Consider the following 22,209-nt stretch of genomic DNA (forward strand, 5'->3'; position numbering starts at 1 on the left):
CTTATTCCATTACTAGATCTCATTATATTCCCTTTCTCCTATCCATCACTTCCCAACTCCCATTGAAGCTTAAATCTAACATAGCTTTTCTTCTAGATCTGATGCAAGGTCTCCCAAGATTTATCCTGGGTCCTCCACGTTGACACAATCATGAAGGAGGCTCGCCAGCGGCTATACTTCGTTAAGAATTTGAAGAGATTTGATATGTCACCTAAAACTTGCAAATTTCTACTGGTGTATTGTGGAGAGTATTCTCAGTGGTTACATCACTCTCAGGTATGGAGGTGCCAATGCACAGGTCAGGAAAAGACTACAGAATTTTGAACTCAGCCAGGGCCATCATGGACATCATGGAAATCTGCCTCTATCCTCAAGGAGCTTTACCACCCAGGCCATGGCCTTTCGACACTGCTACCATCTGGAAGGAGGTACAGGAGCCTGAGGATGAATGCTCAATGGTACCAAAACTGCTTATTCCCCTCTGCTATCAGATTTCTGAATGGACAATGAACCACAGATACAAACTCATTTTCTCTTCTTTCACATTCATTAAATTTTTTTAAAAAGTGATATATAGCAATTTTGCACCAGTAATGCTGCCGCAAAGCAACAAGTTTCATGACATATTCATGACATTAAATTCTAATTTTCTAATAAAAATGAAACTTGAATGGTTTCTCTTTACATAGAAGCTCACTTAACAGATTCACTCAGTACTGAAAGAGGCGCCCACCAAGTCCACTCTGAACATCCATTTACAGAATTCAATCAATTCGCCCCAGGTTCTACTTCTCACCTACATACTTGGGGCAATTCACAGTGGCAAGTTATCCTTCCAGTCTGCAAATTTTTGAGATGAATAAACTAAAGCACTTGGGGATACTCATGTGGTTACAGGAAGAACATACAAATTTCATACAGACAGCAACATTGATCAGGATTGAACCTGTATATCAGGACTTGAGGCCGCAGCTCTACTATTGTGTTACCATGTCACATGTAAAAACACAAAATGGTGGAGAAACTCAGCCGGTCAAAGAGTGTCCTTTATGTAGCAAAGGTAATATATAACTAATGTTTTGGGTTTGAGCCCTTCAAGGTATGGAAGAACAAAAGAATGGGGGGGGGGGGGGGTAGCGGCAAAGGCAGGAAATGATAGGTGGAGAAGGCATAATGCCACATGACCTGCTGATACAAGCATTTTCTATATATTTGTTTTCAAGCATCTGCAGCATTTTTAGAAAACACTCATCTTGCTGATAAATGCTTTTATGCAAATAAAAGTTTAAACTTTGCTCACAAGATATAAAAGCAGAAATACGCCAATATCAACTTGATGAGTCTACTCTGCCATTTAAGCATGAGCTAATCCTCATCACAACCCCAGTCCCTGGCCTTCTTCCCATAACCCTTGATAACCGGACTAATCAAATATCCGTCAATTTCTGTCTTAAAATACATCCTTGCTTCCACTGCTGCCTCTGGCAACAAGTTCCATAGGCCCATGACCCTCTGGCTAAAGAAATTTCTCCGCATTTCTGTTTTAACTTGACGCCCTTTTATCCTGCAATTTTGGCCTCTTATCTTAGACTCCCCAACCAAAGGAAACAACTTTGTCACATTAACTCTGTCCACCGCCTTTCAGCATTCAAATGTCTCTGTGAGGTTCACCCTTATCCTTCTGTAATCCAACGAGTACAATCCAAGAACCAACATATGTTTCTCATATGCTTTGCTGGGATCATTCTAGTAAATCTATGTTCTCAATGTTACATCCTTGCTCTTGTATGCTATTCCTCTAGAAATGAATCCCAACAATATATTTGCTTTCTTCACTGCCTTCAACTCAACCTGGAGGTTAACCCTTTCAGGTTTTCTGCATGAGAACTCCCAAGTTCCTTTGCACCTCCAGATTTTGATTTTTTTCCCCATCTAAATAAGTCTATCTATTTCTTGTACCAAAGTGTATACTTCCCAACATTGTATTCCATTTACCACCTCTTTACCCATTCTCCTAAACTACCCAAGTCTCTTTGCAATTGCTCTACTCTTTAAACACCCATGACTGTGTGGCCAGGCACAATTCCAATCCCATCTACAAGTGTTCTGATGACACCACAGTTGTCGGCAGAATCAGTAACGGTAAAGTTGAAAACATACAGGAGGGAGTTAGATCAGCTTGTTGATGACAACAAACCTATGCTCATCGTTAGCAAAACCAAGGAGATTATTGTGGACTTCAGAAGGAAGTCAGAAGAACATGACCCAGTCCTCATCGGGGTTGGGAGGAAATCGATTCAACTTTTGTGCTCGAAAGCAGGGGTGTGTCTACGGAAAATAGTGTCTACGGCAGGGGTGGCCAACCTTTTGTGAGAGCTGGCCTTGGTGGCCACCATGTTGCATTTGGCTTTGGCCTCTTAATAAGTAGAGAGCAAAGGATTGATGAGGCAGAGAAGGAGGTATGTGTCCAATGCCTCCCCATCCCCCAAGCCAGTGCTGCCACACCCCCTCCTCATGTCCAGTGCTGTTACCACTTCCCGCCTTCCCCCACTGTTCAGCACCACCACCACCCCAAGGATTCCATGCTTTGTGGTCCTTGAGGGATCAAGGATTCCACAAAGTGGTCAATGGTCTAAAATGTTTAGGGACTCCTGGTATAGTGGTTTGCACACACTGTTACAGTGCCAGCGATTGGGACCAGGATTTGAATCCTGTAAGGAGTTTGTACGTTCTCCCTGTGTCTGTGTGGGTTTTCCTGGGTGCTCCGGTTTCCTCCCATCATTCAAAGATGTACCGAGGGTTGTAGGTCAAATGGGTGGCATGCGCTTGTGGGACGAAAGGGTCAGTTACTGTGCTGTATGTCTAAATTTAAAAAAATAATTAAAAATTTTAAAAATGTTAACTTTTTTTTCCAGAGATACAAGTAAAATTCCAAATTCTTCAGGCTTCAAAGGAAGTAGGTATGATTTCTTGGCCAATGTGATAATTAAATTTATTGCTTTGTGCTGTTGATGTGTACAGACAAATGAACTCCATGCTTCTTCTGGATTACTCTGACTAGTTTTTCTGACATGGAGGGAGAAGTTGCTGTCCTGACATCAAACCACTTTTCTGTATTCCGACTCATCATTGAGGTCTTTCCTACAACGTTGGGGTCACCTGAAAATTTATAGATGGAGTTGGAGCAGTGTTTAGCCAAAGTCGTGGACAGGCATACTAAAAATACAATGTTTCCGCACAGATCAATTACTTATAAATAACAAAATTAGGGAAATACTAAATCTCAAAATTAGACATCCTCATTCTTTTTTTATATAATCTCTGAAGAATTTACTAAACGCAGCCAAATGTCACTGATTAAAATATGGTAAAAGTCCAATAATCTGCCATCCGACTATTTGGAAAATCCTGATGGTTCAGCAAATAGCTCATAGGCATTGTTTCTTATGGCCCTTTCACACAGCCACTTTGTTCAGGGATATTTGCGGCTTTATTACGCTCACCTTCTGTGTAAAAGGCACAGACATGGGTGGAGGTGGGGCGGGGGGGGAGGAGAGAGCCATTCTTGTCCCGGCTTCTTTTAAACAGCAGAGGTAGTAACAGTGCCAGATAGCCGTCTGTGTAAAAGGAGCAATCTGGCATTCTGGGACCATGACGGGAAAAGATGCATATGTGTTCCATATTTTTTTTTAGTCAAGTCAGCTTTATTTATCACTCATACCATGCTCACATGATAGGATGAGATAACGTTTCTCCAGGATTACAGAGCATATTTACATATATGTAAGTTAAGAAAGCAGTTAACACATTAAAATATTACACCGAAAGTCCATTGTACATTTTCGACATCTGTACTGGGAGTTCTGGAGCCTGATGGTTTGGGGGGAAAAAGCTGTTTCCCACTCTGAACGTAAGGGCCAGAGTGCTATGGTACCACCTGCTAGTTGGAGAAGGGAGAACAGTTTAAATGCAGGATGTGTGGATTTTTTCACAATATTTATTGCTTTCCACCTGCATTGAGTGTAGTAGATATCCTTCATGCAAGGAAGAAGTTCTCCAATGGTTTTTTCTGCTGGCTTCACTAACCTCTACAGGGTCTGTGGTGGTACAGCTTCCAAACCAGGTGGTGATACAGTTGTAAAGGATGCTCTTGATACATCCTCTGCAGAATGTAGTGAAGATAGTTTTTCCTCAGCCTTTGCAGGAAGTAGAGATACTGCTGGACTTTCTTGGCTATGGAGCTGGTGTTAAGGGACGAGGTGAGATTCTCCACCAGGAGCACTCCGAGGAATTTAATACTCTTGATGATGTCAATGCTCAGGGGAGCGTGATCTCCCCAGGCCCTCCTAAAGTCAGATACAGGTTGTTTGCTCTGCACCATCTCTGTATGCTGTCTCCTCATTCTTACTAATAAGGCCACCATTGTCATGTCATCAGCGAACTTGATGATGTGGTTCAAGTTGTGTTTGGCTGCCCAATCGTGGGACAGCAGAGTGAACAGCAGTGACTGAGCACACAGCACTGGGGGGGGGGGGGGGGTGGGGGGTCGGTACTCAGTGTGATGGTCTTGGAAATGCTGTTTCTGATCAGGATTGCCTGTTGTCTCCCCGTCAGGAAGTCAAGAATCCTATTGCGGAGGGAGGTTTAGACTGAGCAAGCCCAACTTCCTTATCAGGTACTGAGTTATGATCATGTTGAATGCCAAACGGAAGTCAATAAACAGCATTCGAACACACGAGTCTTTATTTTCCAGGTGGGTGAAGGCTAGATGTAGGGCAGTGGCAATAGCATCGTCCGTGGAGCAGTTGGAGGGGGTGCAGTAGGTGCTCGATGTGCCCCATGATGAGCCTCTCGAAACACCATGACCATGAGTGTGACAGGGCGGTAATTGTTGAGGCAGGACACAGGCAACTTCTTTGGCACAGGGCCAATGGTGTCAGCTTTGAAGCAAATAGGGACCACAGCACTACTCAGAGAGATGTTGAAGATGTCAGTAAGAACATCTGCGAGCTGAACTGCACAGCCCCTGAGCACTCTGTCAGGAATGTTGTCCGGTCCAGCAGCTTTGCTTGGGTTAACTTTGCCTCGTTCTCTCTCAACATCAGCCACTGTAAGATACAGCACCTGATCATTTGGAGGAGTGGTCTTCTGGGAGTGGTCTTCTCCGCTGCCACATCGTTTTTCACCTCAAACTGTGTGTACAAGTTGTTCAGTTCATCTGGGAAGCATCACCAGCACATGCAGATGGTGTATTCTTGTGGATTGTGATAGCTTAGATCCCCTACGGCTCCTAGAATGCTTCCACCAGCGTTGTCTCCGCTCCATCCTCAACATTCATTGGAGCGACTTCATCTCCAACATCGAAGTACTCGAGATGGCAGAGGCCGACACCATCGAATCCACGCTGCTGAAGATCAAACTGCGCTGGGTATGTCACGTCTCCAGAATGGAGGACCATCGCCTTCCCAAGATCGTGTTATATGGCGAGCTCTCCACTGGCCACCAAGACAGAGGTGCACCAAAGAAGAGGTACAAAGACTGCCTAAAGAAATCTCTTGGTGCCTGCTACATTGACCACCGCCAGTGGGCTGATATCGCCTCAAACCGTGCATCTTGGCGCCTCACAGTTCGGCGGGCAGCAACCTCCTTTGAAGAAGACCGCAGAGCCCACCTCACTGACAAAAAATAAAGGAGGAAAAACCCATCACCCAACCCCAACCAACCAATTTTCCCTTGCAACCGCTGCAACCGTGTCTGCCTGTCCCGCATCGGAATTGTCAGCCACAAACGAGCCTGCAGCTAACGTGGACATTACCCCTCCATAAATCTTCGTCCGCGAAGCCTAGCCAAAGAAGAAGAAAGAAAGAAAGAAAGATCTCCTTCCACGTGCGTCATGTGTGCTTGCTGTCCAGGAAGTGACTGTGAATGTGCTTTGCCTAATAGCCTTAGACAGCTTAGCTCTCTCAATTGCTAGGGCTGCCTTGTTGCCCACTCTGAAGGTCACATATTTATGGATAAGCATTTAAAATATGCAAGTAGGACAAGAGGAAAAATCTTTTTAATAATAACATTGTGGTCCTGATCTCTCCTGGTAGCTCGCTGCCTGCACTCTCCCAGGTGGGAGCAGGGGTGGTGGGATCAGTGCGGGGACCAACAGCCCCTGTTCCAGCTGTTCCCAGGTGTCTCTAGTCACCTTGTGCTATGAGCAAGCAGGTCTGTGAGTTTATCATCAGTTTGAACAGTCTGAAGCCCACTTGGCATTCTTTGCCCCCTCCATTTGGTGAAGTAGTCATGGAAACCTTGCAGTAGTTTGGATCACCAAGCTGCAAAATGTCAGTGTTGCTGTGGGCTATCATGAAGAGGGGTGAGGGCAATCACAAAGTGTGGTTGGGTCCAGCACCAACCCATCAAGGTATCATTCTCTGTACATCAGTGATTTGACACTAGGTCTGCCAGACTGAGCTGCGATTATGGAGCAAAAGTAAAAGGCATAGGCTTTGAGTCACTAAGGAATACCTGACCAGCAGGCATTTGCGGTTAGCCCATCTCGTACATCTATGCACACTCCCATAAATGCAGAAGTCCGAAATGAGCTATAGATGAAATGGTTGGAGATTAATGAACTGGTGGTGAAAGAGTGATGCATCCTTTACCAAACTCACCATTTCGTTAGGTGGGTGAAGCACTGATGTGTTGCTGGGAGAAGAATGAGAGATGATTTAATTCATAAGTACATAATTCATGAATTTGACAGGTCAGATGTGGGGTGGCTGTTAGTCTTTCAAAATAGGGCTTGATCATTCATGAATAAGATAAAAAGTATGTATCAAAGGGTAATTAATCTGGAAATCTATAGAAGGAAGATGTGAATGCTCAGTTACTGAATGTATTAAAGATGGACCTTCGGATATTAAGGAGAGGACATTAGTGTTAGACAGTGGCAATGTGATAAAAGACCAGACTCACATTGATCCCACTGCCCTGCTCTCTGCTGTTCCCAGGTGTCTCTAGTGACCTTGTGTTGTGAGCAAGATGATTTGAGGATTTATCCTTAGTTTGAGCTGCTGAGACCACTGCCCCCCCCCACCCCCGACAGCTCGTCACCAGCTATAGATGGATACTTGCAGTAGATTTTTTCCACGGTCTTTTATAAATTGTGCATGTATGTTTTATTAAATTGTGTGTGTAGTTTCCCACACTCTTTTATAAATTGTGTGTATGTATTTTATTACATTGTGTGTGTATTTTCCCATGCTCTTTTATAAATTGTGTATGCTTTATTAAATTGCATATTTCCCCACGTTCTTTTATATGTTGTGGGTATATGTTTTATTAAATTGTGTGTGTATTTTCCCACACTCTTATAAATTTTGTATGTGTTTATTCCAGCTATAATTTTTCCAAGCTCTTCTATTAATTGTTGTGTGCTAATAAAAGTAACATTTGATCACAAACCCTTGTGTCCAGACTTGTGTCCAGACTTGTCTCTCTCGAACCTGACACTTCCTCAACACAATAATGGTCAATACGGAGACTGACAGCAGGACGCTAGGAGAGTATCCCAACAGCCGGCCACTAGTCCCCATACTGATCCTACCCTCTCCCTCCACAACAGCCAGCCACCAATCCCCAACAATAAATAGCAGAGATGCTAGTGAGCCATGAAGTGACGATGATCACTGTGGCTATTACTCACCATTATCACCCTAATTTAAACTTTACCTAGAAGATCGGGGGAATATTTTTGAGCCTTTTTTTTTGGAAAAAAAGTGGGTCTAACATGCCGTCAAATATAGTATGTTATACATGATGCTGACGCTGTTGAGTTACACGTCCCGCTTCTTTAGTTCCTGGAAGGCCAGCTTGCTGTGTAAAACGATACACTGACCTGGCATTATGCCGGCTTTGTTTGATTCAGTGTAACTTAATGACAGGTCATCTTTATGGCAATATTGCAGGATATCTGTGTAAAAAGCTTATTAAGTTTCCCTGATACACCCAAGAACCTTGTTTCCACACTCCACTGAAACTCTTTGGGGGTGGGGGTGGTTGGGTCCCTGTTCCTGCACTTTCAAAAACTCACCACAGTCCCTTAATCCAGTCCTACTTGGAAACCCTCCAGGGTGTTTCACTGGCCTCTGTGCATCCTTTTAACTTATCAAAGTTCAGCAGGATATTTATTCAAATATTTTTTTAGATTGAAAAAGAAGTAAATTTAAAGTGTATTGGAGCACTAATGGGGAATTACAATCAAAAGTCTTTGGAAAAAGAAACTGCCAGACTTGCAGTTAATTAATCAGTTTTATGTTTTAACGGTTACTTAATAGTTGCCATCTATTTGTAAAAACATTTATGATGATATTAAATATTGAAATTTTCAAACAAAGTTATCAAAAATAATTTAATTACAAAGGAGATGGACCACACATTCCCCTTTACTGCAAGTCCCTGTATGTTTTTGTACCTTCAATTTATTTTGAAATTCAGCTCATTTTTAATTGAACAGCTTGAAAATGAACATCTGAGAGGAGTTTCTTCTAAACTTTGTCCACTTAATGTTCATTTTTCAAGTTTTGAATAACCACAGGGGAAAAGAGACACCCACAGGAATAATTCTGCATTGCATGCTGTAACATTTATCTTCATTTCTTTACATTTAGACTTATTAGTTTTGAAAAACAATTTTTACATGATCAAAGTATAGAATCAAATTTCCTTGCAAATGTATATAACGTAATGTGGCTTTGCCTGAACAGATGAGAAATCACATTGTTAGTTAAGATCCAGACTATTGTCAGATTTTGCAAGAAAAGCTTTTCCATTTTAAGTTCCATCCACAAATGTCACATAGATCATCCCTTAATTATGAAAAAGCTCGAAAATATGTGGATTTGGATGAAGTTGCAAATTGACCAGTGCTGTGGTCTTTTCCTCGTTCATTTAACCTGTATTTCTATTTTGCCACATGGGGCAGTATCATCCACAATCAATCCCCACTCAGCTATTTCTTTCAAATTGTAACAAAAATATCACCATCATCTGATTCTCCCCCCTCCCTCTTCATAAGGGCACCACTGCAATTAAAATGTAATCATGGTAGGTAACATTTAGAGAAAATAAATATAAAAATAAATCAACTGTATTTGGTTGTCAATTTTGTTCAGGTCAAAGTTCATACTTTTTGTCAGAGTACATACATGGCATCACATACAACCCTGAGATTCTTTTTCCTACAGGTCAGGCAGAATCTCAAGAGAAGTATACAAAAGAGAGAAATGTAAACAAACTGACCATGCGATATACAAGAAAAATATTCAGTAATACATAATATGCAAAGTAAATCCTTTAAAAAGTCTGATTGATTCAATGAGCCAGTATTGACAAACCCATTACTGCCACTACAATTTTAATATTTAACATAGTACTTTCCAACTCCATATGATTATCAACTGTTTTACAAAAAAAAACTGACCAAATAACTTATTCGTCTGCCACTAGATGGCTGCATTGCAGGTATGCTGGGATAGGGTTAGCTGGGATCTAACAGCTGTGATGAACTCAAGCGTTGTACAGCCTTGTAGCCTCTAATTTCTGTAACTTAGACTGGTATGCATATTGTTTCTCTAACGCACTGTGTGCAGCATGTTACCAGCAGAGGGTTCTGCTGGATAATATGAACAATCTCACTCACAGATCATCAAGATTCAAGTCAGAGCTACAATAGGCATTACAACTCTACTAAAGGAAATCTTTTAATAAAGATCCCCAAAAACACAAATTCTTTGATTACATCTTTGGACATCCTTTCTTGCTAGATTGACTTTAATCTGTCTTGAAAAATTGGCAGATGTCATTTTGTACTGGCATGCTTTTCTAGAGTTTTTTTTAGGTTTCCAAATAGTTTGGCATTCTTGCATGTTCCCTGGACAACAAAAATTCTCAGCTAATTGTTAAACTGACAAGCCTGACAACACAGCTGCAAACTGCAGTCAGTCATTCTTGCCACATCTAATAAATTGCAGGAACACCCAACCCCCATCCTGAAAACATTATGTGAAGAGCATAGATAAGTCAAGGCTGCATGATATACTTTATTACAAATAAATCTATGCTAAATTTTACTTATATATTTTAAATGGAAACAAATGATTTTTGAATTAAGTACAGAATAACTGGCTATTCATATTCTGCCAGAAGTTCCAAATAAAAAAAAATTCCATCTAGAATTGCTCAGATGCTTTTATTGTCATGTAATAAAGTAGCAATGTAATATAACATGAAATTTCCTTTTGTCTGACATGAGGCAAAGATTCACCATCATCATGGCCTGGCATCGCTTGCAATCAGAGAGAAACAAGAGTCCTCCCAGTTTCTGGGTGTTTGTGGTTTATCATCCACCAGTCCCACAGCCTCTTCAGCTTCACAAGACTCCAGCTCATTCAAATCATTGGTAACATGAGCCCAGACCAAATCTCTGACACAATGAGGAAGTCTTCGGGAGCCCTCCTTGCCCTCAGCAACATTTTGAATCCCAGTTCCAATCCAGTCTCCAGCAACCCAGAACCTAGTGCAAGTCCTTTGACCTCAAGCCACCAGCAGTTCACACCTTGTGTGGGGGTTCCTTGCCTGCAAGTCACCAACCTATGTGTCAGCCACAGAGTCCCTTGCTGGCCCACCACTGTAGTCACTAACCTCAATCTCTTCTATTTCTCCTTCTCAGCTGGGTTGGGGGGGGGGGGGGGGGAGTCTTCCCAGTTACTGGTGCCCTGCACTAGAATGCTGCTCCCCAGAGTCTCCAAACCCATGGCTACGGCTGAACTCGGATGCAGGATTTTAAAATAAATCAGCGTCGACTCCTTCAACAGGCCGTTGAAAGGCTGCATGCAGCCATCGCAGTAGCACTGGGCGATAGGATCCTGTACTATATCTCTGCTCTCCCCGGGTCTGCTCCAGCTGCAACTCTGCCATTCACCTGTGCCAGCATTTGGGAAGCTACTAAATTTGCAGAAGTTTAGGGCTCTCCTCAAGCATTTGGGAGCTGAGAAACCTCTCAATTCTTAACAGCTGTCCACAGAACTTTCCACAGAAGCTGTGAACTTTAGTGACACATGGATATTCTGTGAAAACTACACCTGTTTATCTGCTGAACCAATGCTATCTTTTATTTGGCACCGGTTCGGTTAATGGAGAAGAGTGGCTAAGGAGATAGTCAAGTTGTAATTGAGTTAATTCAGTATTTTAAGATTACTTTTATCAATTTATTTTAATAGGAATTTTTTTAAATATTTGTGAATGTCAAACAATACAACTGTTTGGCTGCTACTCAATCCGAGAGCACAACTTGGCTGTCAAAGTATTAATTGTTATCAAACTCCTGGCTCTTCAGGGTCTCACCAATCAGGTTGGAGTCAGTTTCTTTGATAAAGTTTGCACCAGTGAATCTACTCAAAACAAGAGTTGGTTTAGCATATACATAAGCTAATTCTATTCACTTTAATCCACGCTGCTGAAGATCCAACTGCGCTGGACAGGTCACGTCTCCAGAATGGAGGACATTCGCCTTCCCAAGATCGTGTTATATGACGAGCTCTCCACTGGCCACCGTGACAGAGGTGCACCAAAGAAGAGGTACAAGGACTGCCTAAAGAAATCTCTTGGTGCCTGCCACATTGACCACCACCAGTGGGCTGATATCGCCTCAAACCGTGCATCTTAGCGCCTCAAAGTTCGGCGGGCAGCAACCTCCTTTGAAGAAGACCACAGAGCCCACCTCACTGACAAAAGACAAACGAGGAAAAACCCAACACCCAACCCCAACCAACCAATTTTCCCTTGCAACCGTGTCTGCCTGTCCCGCATCGGACTTGTCAGCCACAAACGAGCCTGCAGCTGACGTGGACATTTACCCCTCCATAAATCTTCGTCCACGAAGCCAAGCCAAAGAAGAAGAAGAATCCTTCCTGAAAGCTCCTCCAGTGACACAATGCCCAAGCACAGCAGGAAACTTTCTACATTAAAAGTACATGTTATGTGGATAGTTTTTGATGTTAGCATCAGCAAATTACAGTACCACTCCAATTATCCAAAAATCAGGCTCTCCGAAATCTTCAATGATCCTCAATTATCTGATAAGTTCAAGATAAGGTTCTTGTGGACAGGGGAAATAAGTGCTATTGGGAGAAGGCAAGGACAGGATACTACTGATGGTGGAAGATCAGCCATGATCTAAATGAATGGTGGTGTTGGTTTGATAGGCAAAATGGTCTATTTCAGCACCTAATGTCTATTACCTATTGGTATCTGAAACAAATCAGAAATCCTCATTTATCCGAAAATTTTCAGAGCCAGACTTACCGAGGATCTCGGGGTCCTGGTAGCAGGAGTGGGAACCTCAGGCTCCCGGCAGCAGCAGGGCCTCAATGTGGGGAGGTGCTGGTGATTGGCAGTGACCAAATTTTTTTTTTGTTTGAGAATTAAACATTATTTTAATGCTTAAAAAGCCTTCCCTTGTTGTTAAAACAGTTACAAGTGATTTGCTGTTGCTTCTGGGCCGTTTTTTTTTTAAATGACCAGTTTTCCAAAAAAATGTTTATCCAAAATAGGCCCAGTTCCTACCATTTTGGATAATTGGAGTTGTACTGTACTTCAAGAGGACTAAAAGTACACAAAATAAAATTATATTAAGTATGGAGTCAGTATGCAAAATATTCCTGATCTGTAGAATATCCACAAACTACTGTATAAAGAAATGTAGAAGTTAACACTCCACTTTTAGAGCAGAGGTTGATCTTTAAAAAGCTTGTCCTGCAAAACAATTAATGTACAATCATGGACTGAATTATTGAATTGACATGCTTGACAGCTGGCATCATACAATAGAGTGATCTCTAATATGGTTCACCAGATAATTAATATCATCAAAATGTGCACAGAATTCAGTTCAAGTGGAACTTACTTCAATCGTACAGTGGAAATACACATTTAAAATCGTTTCCTGAAAACAAACTTCCATCCTTCTGAACATTGTTCCTTGTGACATTTGGAAAATGAGAGACAGCTCTTCAAGTTTTTAATTCAATCACTGATGACCAAGGTGGTTACAATAAATATTTATCACTCACTCTTCATTCTTTTTCTGTCAATCTCCTGATTGTGGATAGCTCACATTTATTTAATAATCACAATTAATAAAACTAAATACAACAGGAAATCTCAGTATCAGTTTCCACAAGACTTAATTGATTAAAATGACAGAACAAATCCTGTCTTGAATGTGCCAGATTAGCAAAGGGAATTCACTGTGAATCTAAATTCTCCACTCCTCTACTCCATGATGAAAACATGTGAATAGGATTGTGTACTTAGCCCCCTACTCTTCTCACTTCACACCCATGACTGTGTGACTTTGTACCACAACACCACTGATGATGCCACAGTAGAGGGGGATGAGTCATCATGAGGGAGATTGAAAACAGTTGAATGATGTACTAAGAACAACTTCTCACTCAATACGTTACCAAGATTAAGGAACTGATTGTAGACTTTAGGAAAGGAAAACAAAAGGTCCTTTCATGCAGTGAAAAAGCCCAACTATAAAGGCGGACATTCTCCACTTTTACGTCAGGAGACTTACCTCTATGAATGCGCCGTGGCCGGATTCAAGGCGCCAATGCAATCCCTCGGAGAAGGATCATCGATGGAGCGCTGCACTCCACCGCCTCACATAAATGTACTGCTGCTGCAAGTGGCTGGCTGGGGCGGCTGATGATGTTGTGGTGACGCCGTCCGCCAGCTACCCATCTCCCCTCTCTTCCACTCACTCACCTCTCTCCTTCCATGACCTCCTCAGGGCAGGGGTGGCCAGTGGATGACATCAAAGCAGGAGGGGCCAGCTGGGGGTGTTACAGGAGGGGCATCAGGGCAGGGTTGGCGGGGGAGCTGGCGGGAGTCATCAGGGCAGGGGGTGGGTGGCAGCGGCTGTCAGGGTGGGGGTCGCGATGGGGGCCGTCAGGGTGGGGGTGGCCGTCGGGAGTTATCAGGATGGGGGCCATCAGAGCAGGCAGGGGCTGTGACAGCCTCACTGGCCAGTTCAACCTTCAGGGCCACTCGTCAACGGCTCAAAGTGACAGAGCAATGGGCGTCTTCCCATCTCATTGTATGTAGGCTTTTTCCACCGAGATAGGTGAGATACAAACCAGAGGATATAGGTTAAGGGTGAAAGGGGGAAAGATATGGGGAACATTAAGGTGAACATCTTCACACAGAGAGTAGTGAGAGTGTAGATCAAGCTGCCAAATGAAGTGGTAAATGTAGGGTCAATTTTCATGTTTTAGAAAAATTTGGAGAGGTACATGGATGGGAATGGTATCGAGGGCTACAGACTGGATGCAGGTAAGTGGAATTAGGCAGCATAGACTAGAAGGGCTGAAGAGCCTATTTTCTGTGCTGTAATATTTCTATGCTGGCCACCGAGACAGAGGTGTACCAAAGAAGAGGTACAAGGACTGCTTAAAGAAATCTCTTGGTGCCTGACACATTGACCACCACCAGTGGGCTGATATCGCCTTAAACCGTGCATTTTAGCACCTCACAGTTCAGCGGGCAGCAACCTCCTTTGAAGAAGACCGCAGAGCCCACCTCACTGATAAAAGACAAAGGAGGAAAAACCCAACACCCAACCCCAACCAACCAATTTTCCCTTGCAACCGCTGCAACCGTGTCTGCCTGACCCACATCGGAATTGTCAGCCACAAATGAGCCTGCAGCTGACGTGGACATTACCCCTCCATAAATCTTCATCCACGAAGCCAAGCCAAAGAAAAAGAAGAATATTTCTATGGTTCTAAAGCCAGAGGTGTATGATCCAGATATCATTGGGGGAGCAGAGGTGAAGAGGGTAAACAAATTTAAATTCCTGGAGGTCACCATCTTGGAGCATCATGAAGAAAACACGTCAATATCTTTACTTTCTCAAGAGTTTGCAGAGGTTTGATATGTCATCAGAAACCTTGGTAAACTTCTATAGATGTGTCAACGAAAGTGTGTGCTGACTGGCTGCATCATGGTCTGGTTTGAGGGCACCAATACCTCTGAGCAGAAACCCCTGTAAAAGGTATAGAGAGTCCACTACATCACAGGCAAAACCATCTCCACCATCAAGAACATCTGCGTCAGAGAGCAGCAGCAATCATCAAGGATCCACACCACCTAGAGCATGTTCTGCTCTTGTTACTGCCATCAAGGAGGAGATACAGGTGCCCCATAAATCGTATCTCCTAGGTCAGGAATTGTTGCTACTGAACAACAGAATCATTCAGAGACTCATTTAAGGACCCTCACTTTGCTCGTTATTTATGAATATTTATATTTCTGTGTTTGCAGTTTAATTTTTTTTGCATAAATTTCCTCCTTGAGTACAGTTTAATTTGGTAATCAGAAATTCTGCCCAGCCCACAGGAAAAAGAATCTCAGGATTGTGTGCTCTCTGACAATAAGTTTGATCTTTGATATGACCAAGCTTACCTGAAATTTTAATTCACGGTACTTGCCGATTTTAATTATCGATCAGATTCAAACAGTCACTGAGCATAAAATCAATAGATTTACTTAGGGAAAAAGGGATGGTTGAAAAAAAAGTTGTCACTTCCAATAACATCAGATGTCTCTATGTTTCACAGTTGCACACTAAAATGATAAAAACAACTTGGTAAGAATTTATATTCACTCACAATTACCAGATAAGATCAAAAGTAAAATACAGGTAACTTAAGTCACTAACTGAAGATCCAAAGCACTTTTAATTAACAGGACAAAGAACACTGCTAATAACAGTAAAATTGAGATGATTGAACTGTTGAACATGGAAATGTATATGAAACATAACTAAAAGAAACCATCTGAAATTGATTTAAAATTATAAGAGAATTCATCAAGGTGGATATGGGATGTTATCCCAATTAAAGAATCTTTAACTATTGTTTGCAGTTTCAAATTGACAGGATTTTGGATTGAAATAGCATCAAATTTAGAATAGTCTACCCCAGAAGGCTGTGGAGACAGTGAACTTGCATTAAAAACAAAGCAGAAACAAAGCATACTGCAGGAATAAACCGATATGGGGACATGGAAAGAAAATTCAACATTTATTTTATTGTCATGCAATAACACAAAAATATGTACTCTACATATGTACTTTACAGACTAGTGACCTGGGTTCGAATCTGGTGCTGTATGTTAAGAATTTGTACGTTCTCCACATTTCTACGTGGGTTTCCTCCAGTTTCTTCCCATCATTCAAAATGTACAGGGGTTGTAGGTTAATTGATGGGCCAGAAGGGCCTGTTACTGTGCTGTACGTCTAAATTCAAAAAACTTCAAAACAGACACAAGGGACCAAGTAGCCTATTCCCACTCCTATTTGCTATGCCCTTTGAGACAACTGCAAATTTACAAATCAAGTATCACAAATTTTGTCTGTGCACTCAAGATGCAGGAAACATGAAAAAAAAACTTACATATGTGGTACTTCAACCACACGTAACTATGGGTTTGTAGTGGGCAAACCGCCACTGTCAGTTCACAGACTTACCTGACATATCGTGGGCTAGCAGTGCTGGGCGCCAAATACAGCGAATGGATCAAATGAAGCCCCTACCTAAAGGGGCGGGGTGCTAATGGCTCATAGCTTTAACCTGCTGGTTCACAGGACCAGCAGCTGTTCACTAACAAACTCATTAACAGGCAAGGAATAAAAAGTCTGTGTATGTCTGCAATAAACCAGTCTTGAGTTGACTACCTTTGTGTGTGTTTGCCTTTATTTAGTAGCATCTACCGTAGTAGCTGCTACAACTTATCTTTTTAACTAAAAGCCTCAAACAAATTTGAACTCGACTGAAAAATTAAATGGTTACCTCCTTAGAATATCAAATCACCTAAAACCCTGATAACTATTGGGAAATGTCAGTGATTTTCCATCTGGCTCATGAGGTGATGCTTGCTGCACTTGCATGCTACTCACTGGAGTCCTGGTTCCTAAGTTCCCTTCAGATTTACTAGGTTCACTGAAACACACATCATTCTATTGGGTAACATTTAAAAAAAAACCACATATATGGGTTTTTTTTAGTATCATGGTCCGGACAAATGAGGTTTTGTCTGGCTGTGCATGTACAGTCAGATGACAATGAACTTGAACCTACCATTGGAATACTTAACCTCAAAAGTTTATCAGCCCTGTCTTTTTTTAAAATTTATTCACGTCACCAATAGCTGGAACAAAAAGCAACCATTTAATACATTAAATTATTCCTCACATTTCTTCCCAAAATTTTAATAGGCCTTCAGTCCTTGGAGTATGAACTAATGGGAAGTTTTTCTCCGACTTACTCACAAAAATGTCACAATCTTGTGCATCTCTATCAGATCTCCCCTCAACATTCTTTCCTCCAACCTAACCTTGAAGCCAAAATCAATCAAAACATTCTGATTTACCTCCTTTACAACCTCTCAAACAACTTCACAACTTTCTGAAAATGTAATATCTAAAACTGTGAATGCAATACTCTAGCTGTGACCTAATTGGCAAAATAAATCTTTCTGCTGGTTGACAAAGTGCCTATCTCTGAAATATAAAAAATATTACAACTAGCAAATGTATTACCTTGGATGCAAGACATGCCAGAAGATAAGAGAATAGCAAATGTAACACCCTCATTCAAAAATGAGGGCAAGTCTACAACTGACAACTAAAGGTCAATCTATAGCCTCTTTCACACTTGCATCCCAGTAAATTGGCCGTTCAGTGCCCCGGGATAGGAATGGGTGTTTGGACTTTCACACTAGACCACTCCTAACTGGGACACTGAACGCTTTCACACTTGTAAGGGTTTATCCCCAGTATTTGGTCGGTTTTACCTTTAATCGGAAGTGCATGCAATTTTGCTACATGTTTCACACTTGCCTGATCTCAATGCCAGCGTCTGCAGATGCCGATGATTGTACTAGTGGGTTGAGGCTGCGTGAGATTACCTCGTCTGACGTTGGCGTTGAGCAGATTTTGCTTTCACACTTGCCACTTTAACAGCCGATTGCCGTTTGATTCCTGGGATCACTGGCAAGTGTGAAAGGGCTTATTTCATCTCATTGTGAGGAAAATGTGAAATAATATTCAAAGCCAGTGATCTGGGTTCAAATCCGGCACTGCTGATAAGAAGTTTGTACATGCTCTTGCTTCCTTCCACATTCCAAAGACACACAGGTTTAGTAGTCAAATCAAATCAAAAATGGACTAACTTGATCATTTTTAAATGAAGCAATAGTGAAAGCTGATTAGAAAATATAATAGGTAGGGTTTATATGAATCTTGCCAAAGTATTTGATTAATGTCAACTTAAATGGTTACCTCCTTAGAATAGCTGGTTAACAAAATCCAGGGCTATGGAAAGACTGTAAACAAGGTTATTGGTTTAACAGCACAAAATAGTCCTTGTTATTTGCAACATTTAGGAGTCAAGAATTAGGTCACAAAAAAATGCAGACATCACTAAGCCCCTCAATTTTATTCTTACTAGTTCCCAAATAAATGTAAACATACTCTATGTTCTAAAACATTCATACATATTGAAATTAAATTATATAATTACAGTATTGATAAACGATATTCACTAAAAACTCCATCTATTGAAATTTACAAGTAATGATGTGTTTTGAAATATAAAGGCGCAGCTATAAAAAGAACAGTATACTGCAGGGATTCACTGGACACAAATGGTTTGGAAACCGATCACCATATTTTGAAAGACAACTATTGGTTTTTCAATGTGCATGAATATATAGTTATATTTGTTAGAAAATAATCAAAATACGGTCTGGAACTGAGCCTGCAAGTATAGGGAATGGTGGATAGTAATTGAATGGATAATGAGGATTAACAGTACATATAGTTAATTATTGTTTGCAAACAGGAGGAAATAAGTGAGTACTGTTTTCCACAGCTAGGTGCTGGAAGCAATGTTTTTGGTTAAATACATTAATGCCTTACACAAGGGGATGCAGACCGAATTCTTCACCACAGATTATATAAATCTGGGGAAATAAGGATGATTACAAAATTCAATGCAGCTCGTTGAATGGACAGACAAGTGGGGGATTGCTTTGACAGAAAGGATGAGAGACATTGCAGTCTCAATAGCAGTTCCAAACAACAGGCTGGAACAGAGGGACCTCATGACATTATTGTAATCGATTAGAGATTGATAGGTTCTTGATTAGACAGAGTATCAAAGGTTATGGGGATAAGGCAAAGGTTATGGAGATAAGGCAGTGGGGCTGAGGGGGAAAATGGCAGGGTAAACAGAGATTGGTTAGAAAAGCAAACTGGAACACAGAATTCATGCACAGGGGCAAAGAATACTGAAGCAGAAAGTTTATGTTAAATCTCTAAAAAGATTGGCAAGGCCACAATGGACTTTAGTGTCCAAATGGATGTACCTCACTTTCAAAAGAAATGAAGATACCTGAATGGTTGCAGAAAAAAATTGACTAAAATAATTTCAACATTGCAACTACTGTGTTGGAACAGATAGGCATAGGTTGTACTCTTTAGTGCAAAGATTTAAAAAGATGTACAAAATCATGATTGGTTTGGATAGGTTGAATATAAAAAGGTTGGCATTTACTGATGGTTTGAGCACATGATGCACAGCTTCAAAACAGTGGCCAAATCATGCAAGGGGATTGAGAGATAGGCTATTTTATGTGTAAAGCTTTATCATCTGAGGCTTTCTGTCTGAAAAAGAGGCAAGAACAATCAATCAAGGTTTTCAAAATGGATTTGAATTGACACTTGACAGAATAATACCTCAGGGTGCTAAGAGCTAAGTAATGAAATAAATGGTCTGCTCTCTCAGGAGCCAAAATCAGTTTGATACTTCTGCTCCTGCTATAGTTCTGCAAGGACTAGTGATATGGGGAATATAACCAGATCTAATCCTGTCCTCATCCAATGAAAGAACATGTAAACTTTGCAATACATTGCACTCAAGCTCAAACTTGGTATTCAAGTAAAATTATCCAATTCTATACATTAATTAAGCACAAGATTTTTATGATTTGCTACATACGGCACATTTAATATAATACAGGATCAAGGGCAGCGCAGTTAGTGCAGCAGTTTGCACAATGCTGTTACAGCGCCAGTGACTGGGGTTCAAATTCTGCGCTGTCTGTAAGGAGTTCTCCCCATGTCTGTGTGGTGCTTCGATTTCCTCCCACCATTCAAAAACGTAACAGGGAGGTGGTGGGGGGGGGGGGGGGGGGGGGCGGGGTTTGTAGGTCTTTTGGATGTAATTGGGTGGTATGGGCTCGTGGGCCAAAAGGGCCTGTCACCATTCTGTATGCCTAAATTTATATTTAAAATTTAATAAGCATACAGAATTCAAGGTCACAAATGAGCAATTAAAACTCTGGAATGCATGAAAGATCAGAATTGGAGTAGCTCGGAGATCAAGACAACAGGTGACTGAAAATTAGTAAGACCCATTTTTATGCTTGGAAGAAAGAATGCAATTTTCAAACATATAATACTATAGATGCTGAAAAAGATTAAATAAAAACAAAAATGCTGCAAACACTCAGGTCATGCATCTCTGAAGAGACAATGTTTCAGTCCAATAAGTTTTCATGAGAAAAATTTAAGGTTCAATTGATCCTAGTCAGGATGGAACACGATTTGAGTTAGGATAAGAGCAGAATTTGAAAGAACTGCAGATTACATTGGATGGACAAAAGGGAAGCAGCCAAAAGAAGCACAAAAAAGGGGAAAAAAAGTATGATGAGAAATGCAGTATGCTATATTCAGCCAGTAAGTGTAGTGACATTAGGGGTACTGTGGTGTGTTGGACTGGTCAGTTTGCCCTTATGCTGCTTGAGGCACTTCCCGTAATCAAATCACAGCTTGTTGTACTGCTAATAGAACATCAAGTTTGGAAGCCCGTGTTAGTCTACAAACCGAGTATCCAACAACTGTAAAGAAAGACAGGTTGAAGGTTAGAGTTGGGAAATACACAGAAGGACTGAAGAAATTCAGCATGGCACGCAGCCCCTATAGAAAGTAGAAGATAACCAATGTTTCATGCCTGTCCTTCGTCAAGGAATGAGCAAAAAACAGGCAGATACCTAAATAAAAATATGGGGGTGGGGGTGGGCAGGAGGAGGAGCATAGGGTTAATAGTTGAGGGACCATATATGGATACAGGTGGGAGGGTAGAAGAAGGCAAAAACAAAAGTTATAGAGGAAAAGGGCAGCTCTCGTATAGGGAGGTAAGGGAACGGAAGTGGAGCTGCAGGAAATAAGACACGTGATGGGGAAAGAGAGAGACTCAGGGAAGGAATTTTATTGGAAATTGCAGAAGTTGGCGGTGTTAACTGTATGGAGAGCGCCCAGACATTATACGAGATGCCGTTCTTTCAATTTGTGGGCAACCTCAATTTGGCAGTTCATGAAGCCATAAAGAGGCACGGTAGTGTGGAAATGGTGTGCAAACTTTAAATGTTTGGCTACTAGGAGGACCTTGCTATTGCACCGTCCATACCCTATAGCAGGAAGATGAACACAAAATTATCTCCCAGTCCAGTCTCTCTGATGTGGAGAAGACCACTTGGGGAACTCCAAATGCAGTAGACGACCCCACATCAGGATCACCGGATGCACTAGATGACCCCTGCAGATTCAAAAGTAAAGTGTTTCATCACTTGGAAAGACCTTTTTGGGGTTCAGACTGGTGGTGAGGGAGGAGGCATAGGCACAAATATAGCATTTCTTCTCACTGGGATGGGTGCCGAGGGGGAGATTAGTGAGAATGGATGAGCGGAAATACATAGGTGAAAGTGTCTCAGAGGGAGGAGGCAAAAATTAAGTGAGAGAACAGAATAGCATGAAGATCCACACCTTGTCATGTTGACACACATGCCCATGACCTTCTGTGGAGCTCCAACAGAAGGCTCATCTCCATCATGTTGTGAGCAAGTCTGCTGCTGGGGGATCATCAGGAATGGCCCTCAGATTTAGTTTGTGGAATAGGTTATACAAGACAGCAAAACATCAAGGTTGAATGGCCTGTAATGTGCTGTAATGTTTTTCTCAGGATTGGAGAATGAGAGGGGACAAAGAAGACGAGAAACGATTGGCAGGGATAATCTGAAGGGGATAGG

At 41.6% G+C, this 22,209-nt stretch overlaps 1 protein-coding gene and 1 long non-coding RNA gene across 6 annotated transcripts in view; one reads left to right on the forward strand and one right to left on the reverse strand.

Moving 5' to 3' along the window:
* Positions 1 to 22,209, reverse strand: part of stag1a (STAG1 cohesin complex component a) — a 243,211-nt gene that overhangs the window by 66,616 nt on the left and 154,386 nt on the right. The window contains exon 1 of one of the 5 annotated variants that reach the window (XM_069896610.1): positions 4,087 to 4,398. The exons of the other annotated variants lie outside the window; for them this stretch is intronic. The gene's annotated coding sequence lies outside the window, so the exon portion shown is untranslated. Of the gene's footprint in view, positions 1 to 4,086; positions 4,399 to 22,209 lie in introns of those variants that run through there. 5 annotated transcript variants of the gene reach the window in all.
* The window catches only part of LOC138742998 (uncharacterized), a 31,222-nt gene continuing 13,571 nt past the window's right edge, over positions 4,559 to 22,209 (forward strand). Inside the window, exon 1 of the long non-coding RNA XR_011344583.1 lies at positions 4,559 to 4,675. This is a non-coding gene — a long non-coding RNA (uncharacterized lncRNA). The remainder of the gene's footprint in view (positions 4,676 to 22,209) is intronic.

The sequence above is a fragment of the Narcine bancroftii genome, chromosome 9 (assembly GCF_036971445.1).
Source record: "Narcine bancroftii isolate sNarBan1 chromosome 9, sNarBan1.hap1, whole genome shotgun sequence".
Classification (NCBI taxonomy): domain Eukaryota; kingdom Metazoa; phylum Chordata; class Chondrichthyes; order Torpediniformes; family Narcinidae; genus Narcine; species Narcine bancroftii.